This window comes from Gouania willdenowi, chromosome 22, assembly GCF_900634775.1.
Source record: "Gouania willdenowi chromosome 22, fGouWil2.1, whole genome shotgun sequence".
Taxonomy (NCBI): Eukaryota; Metazoa; Chordata; class Actinopteri; order Blenniiformes; family Gobiesocidae; genus Gouania; species Gouania willdenowi.
The window spans coordinates 9445009-9457122 of NC_041065.1; the positions used below are offsets into that span (position 1 = coordinate 9445009).

The 12114-nt window shown below is 39.0% G+C and overlaps 1 protein-coding gene across 5 annotated transcripts in view; it reads right to left on the reverse strand.

Moving 5' to 3' along the window:
• Nucleotides 1-2363, reverse strand: part of paplna (papilin a, proteoglycan-like sulfated glycoprotein) — a 41740-nt gene extending 39377 nt beyond the window's left edge. For 4 of the 5 annotated variants that reach the window (XR_003672846.1, XR_003672847.1, XM_028438445.1 and 1 more), the window contains exon 1: nucleotides 2226-2328. The gene's annotated coding sequence lies outside the window, so the exon portion shown is untranslated. Of the gene's footprint in view, nucleotides 1-2225 lie in introns of all 5 variants that reach the window. The other variant, XM_028438446.1, reaches the window with a different exon arrangement.
• Between the last annotated feature and the right edge of the window lie 9751 nt (nucleotides 2364-12114).

Consider the following 12114-nt stretch of genomic DNA (forward strand, 5'->3'; position numbering starts at 1 on the left):
TTGGGCAAGGCACTTTATTCACATTGGCTTGTATGAATGGGTCTGAATTGTGCATGGTAAAAAGGGCCATAGGCACGAAATGGCAACCATGCTTCTTTCAGTGTGGCCCAGTTTAGTTGTGGCTACAATGTAGCTGACCATGATTGGTGTGACTGAATAATGGTTTCTGTAACACGCTTTGACACGCTTAGACTCTCAGGTGAAGCTCATCTCCCTGATTGCCTTTCCTCACTAATTAAGGAGTGTTTACAGGTGGCTTATTTTGTCTTTATTCTCATTTACTGTGTTCCTGATTAGTGCACATGTTCACAGTGCCTTATAGTTGACTTTTAGAGATCTTTTTTGTTTTATTTCACAAACTTTGTTAGTTTTGTATTTCGTTTTGTATTTTGTGTTTGATAATAAATTAGTTACATCTCTTTGAATTCCTGCCTTCCAACATCTCACCACTTTTAAAAGAAATTGAGGGAAGGAGTCAAACATGAGGAAATGAAGTGTAAAAACAACTGAGCTTTGAGGCACTCTGTTTTGCTGGATTGAACATTAAGATTGGCAGCCATGCATTATGGATAGGATAACTACAGTTTGGAACTTTTACGATATTTTTGTAGACTATAAACAGAATTACTCTTCTCCTTGGATGACCAAACATGTTTATTGTCCAATGGCAAAAAGGGGATTTCCTTCCCTGTGAAATAGGTCACATGAAGAGCCCAAACCTCCTCTGGCCTGTTTGGCCTTAAATCCAAAGCCTTCCACTGGGAGGAAAAGTGCAGTGCATCAGCCAGACTAAGAGTCAACAGCTGTGACAGTGCATGACAACATTGGGAGTCATCCTGTCTGCACATACATACAAACACCCATCAAACATAAAATGGACCAAAATTGAGCAACGTAAAAGGTGTAACAAGTCTGTGGTGGTAATCCGTGACTGCTCTGTCTGGACCTGTGAAAGCATGCATAGAACCTAAGTAGGGCAGAGAAGGAAATGTCATTTATTGACAGTTTCTCAACTTATGACTCAAAACATGAAGTTGTAGGAGGAAAACATTTTTCAAAATGATGAAAGACCTTTTAATAATACTTGTTTCTGGAAAATCCTTAATAATTGTCATTTTACAACATAATTGATGAAAACTTGTGATTTGTAGAAGATATAAAAATGACAAAATCCACAGTCGAATCAATTATGATCAATAAAATCCTGGAAGTATCCTTTGTATTCTAGAAAATTCCCAGTGAGATTCCTGCAGGTCGGTGTCTTACAACCAGGTTATAAAGAAGCTTTTAGCTTCAAGCAATAACATGCTTTTATCCAACCAAATTAACCATTATTCATCAGTCAGCAGGGCATGCAGGGTCTTGTGTCCTGTGTAATGTGTGAGTGTATTTGAACGGTGGTGGATTATAATCAGGCTTCATGGTCAGTGTGAGGAAGTATAAGATCATTTTTTTAAGATGGTTGTAACCTGCAGCTGTGTGTCTTTATATGCACACTATTCCTGAGTTTACTGGTTTTGAGAGACTAAACAGAGGATGACTTCACTTTTTAGTTCTTTCTGAATTTTTAGAACTTTTTGTTCTGGTCTAGCATTTCTCAACATTTTCTTTGTTATTTTTTTACCCATGTGAAAAGGCATTCTTTTACAGCCAATTGACCCTCGCCAGCACAAATGTTGATGATGATGACCAAATAGAAGAAATGTTTGATTTGAAGTAATTTGGGTTTGTATTGGGTTTGCGTTAAATTTATGAGCATGTTTTATAAAAAAAAAAAATTCAAAATGTATATAAATTATTAAAGACTATAATAAATCAAATATCTCCATCTTTCTTGTGTATATTTTCTGTGTTTTTTTCTGCGTTCATCATGAATTGGTACTTGTCTACTTGTAATGTAACATCCACGACATCAATGCATTTTTTTTATTTTTATTTTTTGGAGCCGAAACTGTTTAAGTCCCTATAACAGGTATATCTCACTTCCCTCCAGGGTCCATGCAGGGGTCAACACATCCCAATATGAGAACCAGGGTTTTCCTATTGGGATCGTCTATTTTTCATAGCTTCTTATATTATCTGTAGGCTATTCAAAGACTGGTCCTGAATTTGATCAACTGGTATTTTCTTGTTTGCACAAGTATTTTTAATTTTTTTTTCAACATAACTAGAAATCAGAGCTTTGCTTAACAAACCTTTAAAGAAAAAGGATCAGATCAGCTTACCCACCCTGCTGAGTGGTTAGAAGAGTGTGTGTCCGAGTCCCTGGTCCCAGAAGTGTGTGTTAGCTGGAGTCTGGAGCGTTCCACTGTGCACTCTGAATGTGTGACAGATCTCTGGCTGAGTAAATATATCTCTTCCCTCTCTCTCTCTCTCTCTCTCTCTCTCTCCTCTCCTCTCTCTCTCTCTCTCTCTCTATCTCTCTCTCTCTCTCTCTCTCTCTCCACAGTAATCAGAGAACCTTCTTCATTTGAAGCCTCTTGACACAACCAAGCCTCTCATTTCAGCCTGTAAAAATACCTGATGATTCAAGCTATGGAGGAGACTTTTGTTAAAGCATGAAAAACTATTTCCACTTTTCCTGTAAACCTACACGTTATCATTAGAACGATCTCCCACAGTGCAGAGCAGGGAGGTAATGCTGGTACAACATCCTCCAATGGGAGCACTGGGTTATTTTTGTTGGTTTTCAGCTGAAAATGGATCCCTAAAGTCAAACCCCACTGAACACCAATAATGTTTAGAGACAACATTAACATATTGAGCTTTGTATTTTATGTCAAAGAGAACATTTAATGAATGTTGGTGGTGGTGGTGGTCCAAGGGGCCGTAGGAGTGAAATGGCAGCCACATTTCTGTACTACCACTGGTATTACTGGTGTGAATGAATAATGGTTGCTGTAACTTCTGTAATGCGCTTTGAGTCTCCTTGAAGAAAGCGCTATATAAATTCAAACCAAGTTTTGTTTTGTATTTTGTTTGTTTATTAGTTTTAGTTTTTTTTTATCATCTTCATCAATATTTAAAGACCATGGACAAGGGCTTAATAGTGACAACCTCTATCAAAGCAAGGCAATGAAGCAAAAATGATATCTGGTTACAACGCTTTGTGTACACACTTTGGCTTTGTGTCGTAGGGTGGACAAACCCTTGTGAGAAAGATTGGGCATTATGTTGCAGACCATTACCAGTCCGTGGTGCATTTGGTACTGGGCTGCAAAGAAAAAAAGGCTAACACTCAACTCAATTTTATACATGGCTGACATTACGCTGTCATTGTCTGTCATTAGCATGAATAAGGTGTTATGAAGGTTGTCATTAAGTGTTGTTCGCTATGTTGGAGCTATGTTGGCATTTTTTGGATTAGGTTGAGGGATCTGGTGGGTTTAGTTAGGGTTAGGGTAATGAACAGCGCTTAATGGCAGCCTTCATGACACCTCATTCATGCTAATGACAGCGTAATGTCAGCCTTATAAAACTTCAAGTAGTGTTACCAAATTAAAAATTATATTTTATTTTTATGTATGTTCAGCTAATTTTATTACATTTTTTAAATTGTCCTTTCCACTTTCATGCTCACATCTTCTTCACTTGACTGCATTTGATGAGACTAGGAGCTGAGGCGAAGCATACATACGGAGCCGGGAAGCGTATTTACTGTGTTGAAGTCACATGCAAACACCCCTACAAGAACCACACACCGATTTAACAGAAATGTCGATGTTATTTTTTCTTCAGTCTTTGAATAGTAACTTGAGAGAATCATTCATAACATGTCAACTGCATGAAAACAACACTAAAAAGTGCTTATTTTTGGTTTTTAAGGAAACCACCAGAGACCAAAGTTATGCTTCAAATTCTTCCAGGATGCTTCCTAAAAAGACTTTTTCTCCTCTCACTGTATATTGTGGGATTTAGGGCTCTCTCCTAAATACAACCCTATTGTTTGAGACTGTGTCCATCCATATTTATGTATAAAATTGTATGTGTTTGTGCATGTATGTATATGTCTCCAAAGTATTCTGCCTGCCACAGGACGTCTGTCTGTTTTAAGCCACTGTTAAATGATAGAGACAGACTGAGTGACTCACATGTCTGAGTGTAAACGCTTCAAATCCCAACATGTCACAGGTAATTACAAACCTTTAGCATAAAGTTTCAGTCTAAAAACAAACATGACAATATCAGAAAGAACAGTCTGCTTTAACCAAAGACAAGCAGCACCACTAGGGCTGTGAAAGCCTAAAAGCACATTACAGAATCCATTATTCATTCACATCAGTCAGTGGTGGTAGGCTACAATGTGGCCACATCTGCCCTGGGGCAAATTGACTGAAGGATGGCTGCCATATCACTCCTACGGCCCCTCTGGCCACCACCAACATTAATGCACAATTCATACATACAGTATTCAAACTAGACAATGTGGGTAAAGTGCCTTGTCCACAGACACAATGACAATGACCTGAGTCAAGCGGGATACGAACCCCCAACCCTTCCATTATTGGACTACCCACTCGACCACTGAGCCACAGTTGCCCTCGATGACTGATGATGAGCGTTTCCACTGAAGTATTCTTCCAAGTTTCCCAAGCTGCATTTCAAACCAACAACAACAAAAACCTGAAGTTAATTCTCTACCTTTGAAAGTTCTGAAAGCATTTTAGAAAGTGACCAAGTAGAATATCAACATGTGGTCATTTGATCCATAAAACTCACGTATACACATTTCATACTGACATTTTGTAGATCTACAGAGACCCTCTGTTGTGCTATACTGACAGAACTTCCGGTTAACTTCAAAACAAGAGCCCAATTTATAAAACTGTTAAAAAAAAAAGAGCAGGACTCGAAATCCCAACCCTTTGGTTATTGGACTTCCCACTCTACCACTGAGCCACAGTCACCCGTGACTCCATTGGGGGGGTTAAACATTATGTGCTTTATAACATGTTTACATTTGCTTTATATGGAAAAACATCCCTCATTTACGTTCATGTTTAGTGCATATAAACTCTACACTGTTATGCCATCTCGGCCTTGACAAGAACATGGATACCATTATACCCAGCAGCATTCCACCACTTCGTTGATAGTTTATGCAGGTCTTTGGTGCCCCTTTTGCGATTCACACTCTGTCCCAGCAGTCAACCCCCACTACTTGCTAACCGGCATCCTAACGCCCACTTCTGAGCCCACAAACCATCCGCTCTGGACGTGCAGCTCCACCAGCCGAACATACACAATGAAACCGTTTTTTTAGACTGTCAGCAATCAGCTGTTTACCCCGGCTTTGGCCTGGAACAAACAAACCAGCTGCTAAGTAGGTTTGGCCTAAGTAGGCTTGGATGCAGTTTTGCTGCAACTGCCTAGTTCGTGGTTCAGACAACATATTCTTCCTGTGGATTATTAAATGCAGCCAAATCTAGCACTGGCTACAGATGATAATATTTCCAACATGCTCTGCCTCTTTTTTTAATCAATTGCTATGCAGGATAACTGAAAATGTCAATCATTACCTTTTGCTTCATTTAGCCTTAGAACCAAATACCAAGTCTGCAAAATAATTGGTATGGAGCAAGAACCACTCGTCAGCATCTACAACCAGAGAACCAAATTAAAAGGAACACAGATAGCTTCAGACGCCACTCACACATTGAACAGTCAGTATGGTGTGCTCTCCTCTGGTCAGATATATAGTAAAGGTCTCTCACCTTCAGGACCAAGAGAGCAAAGTCAAGTTTCGTGCCCATATCTATCAGGCTTTTGAATGCCAAGCCTTTTTAATGCTGAGCCTTTTTGAACCACCTCAAATATTGTACTGCATCTTGCAGCTTTTCAGGAAGATACCTTTTCCAGAGTTTTTTATCTGCAATTTATGGTATGTGAGATGTGTCATGTGTTTATATAGTTGTTTAGGGTTCTTTGTAGCACTTATGCTCTGTCACAAAAGTACGGACAAATAAAGTTCTTTGAATCGAATTAATTGAATTGAAGGTCTGTACACTGGTTCCATGTCAGCATGAGGATAGACTTTAAAGTCTTGCTTCTTGTCTCCAAATCACTTAGGGGTATTCTCCCCTTCTGGACTTAAGCGCTTTTTAGCGCGCCTGCAGTTACGCGCTTCTCTCCTATGCGTATTCCCCGGTCCAGGCTGCTGACACGCCCACCGCGCGTAAGGAGCCACAAAGCGCGTATGTGTGAATGAAGGAAAGGAGGCAGCGATGTCATTTTTTTTGGGCTGTCGAGAAATCACGGAACATGGAATTTCCCAATGCTTGTAAATGTCATTGAAATCCGTGAAAATGATAAAGTTCACTTTTAATTTGAAATACCTTAATTGATAAACAATGTAAGGTTGATTTGATCAGATCATTGATCAGATTATTGCAGTGTGACTGAGTCACCGTTAAAATCTCTCTCCTTGATCATTATCACTTTCATCATCATCATCATCATCATCATCATCATCATCATCATCATCATCATCATCATCATCATCGCTGTAAAGCGTGACCGAGTTTGATGTGCTGGAGATATGAGGAAATAGCGCGGCCGCAGAGCGTCCTGCTTTAATACAGAGGGAGGTTTGTAGTGGCTTCTTAAATATGCAGTTTTAGATATCAATTGTTTAAAACGACCTGAGCTGAGCCTCATTAAAATATGTGTGGGAACAGTTTCTGGTCCATCCTCATCAGCATATGACAGTTTGTTTCACTCTGTAGTGGATCAAACTGTGACTTTACGTTGGACATAATATGAAAACAGTTGAAACACTGTGACCAGCGTGGACAGAAGTCTGCGTCTGTCAGTGTTTTAATCAGCAGCAGCTGAGTGATCACAGCTGCTGCTGCCCGACGCACGAGTCTGTGTGGCTTCAAATGTAACTAAGTCCATATTTCTATTGCAATATATTGTTTCATCTTATCGGGGCGCTGCACTTATTCCAGCGTTAGAAGCGCGTCAGAGGAAAAAGACTTACGCACACCGGAGAATGCGCGTAAAGCCAGATCTGAATGGGAACACCCACATTTCAGGGCTGCTCCATCACAGTGGACTGGGATGCAGATGCGTAGCGACTGACTTAAGTACAGGGGGAGAATAGCACACAGCCAAAAACAGTGCTGCTGCATTCCTTTTTGGACTTACGCACATGGGAGAATAGAGCCCTTAGTGCTGTGGTTCTGGAGCTCATCAACAAACTGCTAATCACATTTCACACCAGCAGGAGTCTCAGACTTAAGGACTGCAAACCCAGGTGCTTAATTCAGTGTTTAATCTATTCATCTAATCACTATTGATCTAATTACTATTGATCTAATAATCTAAACAAGTACACTGGTCTGTCTGTCTGTCTGTCTGTCTCTTTTCTTAATGATGTTGTTGCATTAACATTGTTGATGTTATTTTTTTTGTGTAGAAGATCTTGTTTGTTCCATCCATCCCTCCACCCCTAGGTTGTCCATTGAAACAGCTCTGACAGACTGATACCCACATTAAATTGAAACAAAAACAAGTTGAAATGATGGTTTCACTGTAAAAGAAAAGAGACGACTCTAACCTAAAAGAATACTAATAAATATATCTTCTATTTATAATTATTGAACAGGGAAGATTAACATTTTGCACTGATGTTTTGGTGTTAAGAAAACCAAACCATTTTTTAAACAACCCAGTAATGCTTTGTGCATAGACACAACGTAATCCGAGCAAACAGACAAAAAAAAAACATAACAGTGTCAACTAGCAACTAAAATTTTATCACAAGTAAATGAATTCTTCTGTATTAATATTATCAATGTTTGACAAACAGTTTGATATCTTGACTGAATTCAATTACATTTTGTTGATAAAAAAAAGTCATCAGGAAACCTCACCTAATGTCAGTCTGAGCGTAAAGAAAGCCCAACAGGTTCTATTGACTTTGATTTGATCTGTAAACATCACAGAAGATACAGATATCTGTTGAGAATATGCAGAGTAAAGTCATTATTGCATTAGCACGATGTGTATGATAACACTGCTCAGATCCATGTGTTGTCCATGTTCTGTACTCTGGGTAAAGGGAGGGTCCTTTAAGTCAAATATCTCAGAGGGTTGAAGGCAGAAAGGGATAATCAGGTATTTTTAGCAGCTCCTTTACTAACACCCACTTAAAGATATTACCTTGTGTATAACCTTTACAGGACACAGCATTCTATTTCCTTTGAAATGTTGTACTTTTATATAGAAACCTAATGAGCATGTCTTGTCTTGTGCACAATTATCACCCGCTTTCAGCTCCGACGTGTCCACATCCATGTTTCCTTTAGTTTAGATCACTGCTTATTACAGCAAATCTAACCCTGGATTTAAAGGGATCTCTAAGCCACAAGATTCATTTTTACTTCTAAATTACTAAGCTTTACATTTTTTCCTCCCATCAACAAAAATGTACACATCTGCTCAGTCAGGGGGAATAGAGAATAGAGCCATGCCCAGTTAAGCCTAGTGCCCACCCAGTCTTTAGAAATGTTCTGCAACAAGCAGTTTCTCCCACTGCCGTGTCCGGTCTTGTCTTCATCCATGATGCTGTTATTCCACGTCAGGTGTCTGTGGGTCCTCAGAGCTGCCTGCTGAGCTTCTGAGCCTGCCTTTCTTTGGCATTGAAAGCATGTTTGGTGTCCTGTAGTTGTTCTATAACCTCCTTGGCCTCCTTCATCTCCACAGACAGCTGGCTGTACTTCTCCACCAGCTCCTGGTTCTCCCTCCGGAGCTCCACCACCAGCTGGCTCAACTCCTCGCTCTGCTTCCCGCAGTGATGCTTTAGGTGCTCCATCTCAGACAGCGTCTCCTCCATGCGCTTCACCAGGCTCTCCAGCTTGTCCTTAGACATTTTAGTTTTCAGTCAGCTTTTTGTCTCTGCTGCTACAGTGTCTATGCTGGTTGACTGTCCACAGATAATCCTTCATGTCTCTTCCCTACCTGTGCACTAATCTCCTTAGGAAAGCTATCTTTGGAAATCTCTACCCACATTGGTGAGGACAAAGTCTACTGGCCAAGTGTGCATCACACACGATTGGGAGATTACCACCTCACTATCTAGTTTAGACCAGGGGTTCTCAACCTTGGGGTCTCAAGACACTGGGAGGGGATCGCCAGATGTCTTTAAGAAACTAAGAATATATTTTTTTTAACAATTTGAGCACATTTTTGTTTTCTTTTTTTACCCTTTTTCTGCAACTACATCAAACTTAATTTTGACCGTTTTTCATCACTTTTTCTTGCCATAGTTTTGCTCCCTTTAATGCATTTAGCTACATTACTCCTATTTCTGCCACTTCTCTATCAAAAATCAATGCCTTTTCTGCAATTTTTTTCCACTTTTAAGACATTTTCACCACTTTTCCAACCTAATGTCAAATATGTTGACCCATTATAGTCACTTTTAACCTCTTTTCATCATAATTTATGCTTATTTTTGACAATATAACCACATTCACACTTTGTCATGCCCAATATTTTCCAGAGGTCCTGGGTTAAAGATTTAGATTTAACATTTCGATTTAGATTTAAACATTTAGATTTAGATTTAACATTTAGATTGAGACTTAATATTTAGATTTCACATTTAGATTTAGACTTAATATTTAGATTAAAAATTTAGTATTTCGTTTTCTACATTATTAAATGTTTGTGCAGCAGAAAAGAAGTCCATCTGCCTCCAATTGAACTTCCTCAAATGTCATTGTGTGCTTCTGTGCACTCACCTCTCCACATTGAATGAGCAAAACACTCATTTAAATAGGGCGGTCTCCACCACTTCTGCACGAGCGCTAATCATTGCTGCAATCTTAGTGAATTTCTCGGAGCAGGGGAGGAAACTGCGTCACCAAAGGATTTAGGGACGCAACTGGTTTTTTGCTTTGTGCATGTATGCAAGGAAGTTTTTTTCCTAGTTTTACACTGTCCTCCCTAATAGGGAACTCAGTTTAAAACCTGCCTTTTCCCCTCATCTATCCTGTTTTTTCGTCGCAAATAGCCGCCTTGATGTGTGTCCTTCGCTCCAACTACCAAGTTAAATTCCTTGTGCTGTTTTTAAACTGTACCTGGGTTTTACAGCGCGTTAAGAAGAAATGGGCTCTGCACACGCACTCTTCTAATAAAAGGAAACTTTCTCAGATCTCAATTTTGGGAGCCCTTGGGGAAATAAAGCTTATCTAGCTGCCACCACTGAGGCAAAATTCTTCATATGAACTTCATTTTATTTATTTTCATTCAGTCATGGTAAAGATCACAATTTTTCACAGGGAATATTCAACTTTGTTTCATTCCATGTCCAAGAAAGAGCAAGGAGAAGAAAAATTCTTTTATTGCCAGCCCCTTACTCAATCACAAATACTAAAGAAATGGTCTGATTTTTACTCTGGGAGCCACCGTGCTAAAATAAGTTTATTTTTTCTGTTGTCATGCATCTGTTGTTTTACTCTTCCGCAGCAGTCTTTGTTATTATTCCCAAACATTTTATGGTTCTTTTGTGTGGTATAAGATTACCCATCAACACAAAAGTGTCTCCTGAGGTAAATTGACCTCAGTCAAGGTGAGCATTTTCTAAAGAAGTCCCAGCAAGAGAGACTCATTGTTAAGGTGCGTTTATAGTCATTGAAGAACGAGGGCCAGTGTGAAGGGCTGATGCTTTGTTAAGCTGTGACCGAGTGCACCTTGTTTTGATGTTGAAGAAAAACTGATTAGCCAATTAAAACAGATAAAACACAATGAAAACATGCAAAATCTTATAGAGAGCATCCCATGTCAACTTTAGCAAGTGATCCCTTTGCTGAAATACTCACTAAAATATTAAATAGAAACAAAAAAAAACATACATTGGACAAAGAATAATTGGCTACTGAAGTCCTGTAAAGTTATTTGGCCTTTCCACACTGTTCCACAGCCCTAACCAGTACGGCCCCGCAGTCACTATGGTGACAGCAGATTTTCACCTGTGAACCAGTTGGCACTGTGAAGCATTGGCCCGTTATGTCACCGATCCCACACAGTCAGGAATTTGGTTCTCATCATCTGCAGGAATGTTTTGCGTCACTGAATATCAATGACGATGGAGGAGGGAAAAACAAAGGTATGTTTTTTAACTCTGTGAATGAACCAGAGTTGAAGGCGTGGATGCATGATCAAGGGTTTAAGGGTCAGATAAAACATTTGTTCATATCCATTCTTTGAAACTAGAACTCATATTTGTCAATAATGCAAACTATAAACAAATAGTAAGGAAATCTGGGTTACATTATTTCTGTATTGCATGTTTAGGTTTTAGCATAGCTTTTAAGTCAGATGCCCTTCCTGACACTGCACATTGATAATATAACAGTGTAGTTATTTCTAAATTGTGGAAACTTTACATTGTAAATCTGTAAGAAGCATGTATTTGTGGGATGAGAAGAAAGGCTGTACAGGTTAGTTTTATCATACAAAATATGCCAAATCAATATTAAATCTAAAGAAATTAAATATTTTTGACAATTTTCAGCCACCAAACCAACTTTGTTTTATTTTTTTTACTAAATAAATAAAAAAAAAAAAAACAGTCACAACAATCTTGCTTAATGGCTCAATTGCGAAAATCTACAAGACACAGGTTTCCTCCTTCATATTTTTAAACTAGTTTTTACCTTGGTTTTCATTTTCATTGAGTCTACTGATATGAAAGCAATTTAGTTTATGTATCAAATGTATCAATGACTCTTCTCAAATTAATTTTAGTGGACAAAAATGACTTTTCATTACATTTGAATTACCTGGTATTCTCACCCCACCATGTGGATCCACACAGAGATTACTTGACATGATTGGCTCATTTAACATCAGTCCTGTCCTTATGAAGTTCCATTTCATTCAAGTCAACCTTCCTTTGTTTATATTTAGATTTAAGTTTAATTCATGTTGGTTTTTTAATCCCCTGGGGGGACATAGGTTTGAGCTCCGTCCGTCCATCCGAGTTAAAGGGGACAGCTTTTCTCAGAAACCGTTTAAGATACGATAACCAAATTCGGTGTGTGGCTTCAGGGTATCAATACCTTGGAGTTCAAAAATGAGAAGCGCTCAATTATTTTCTCCTGA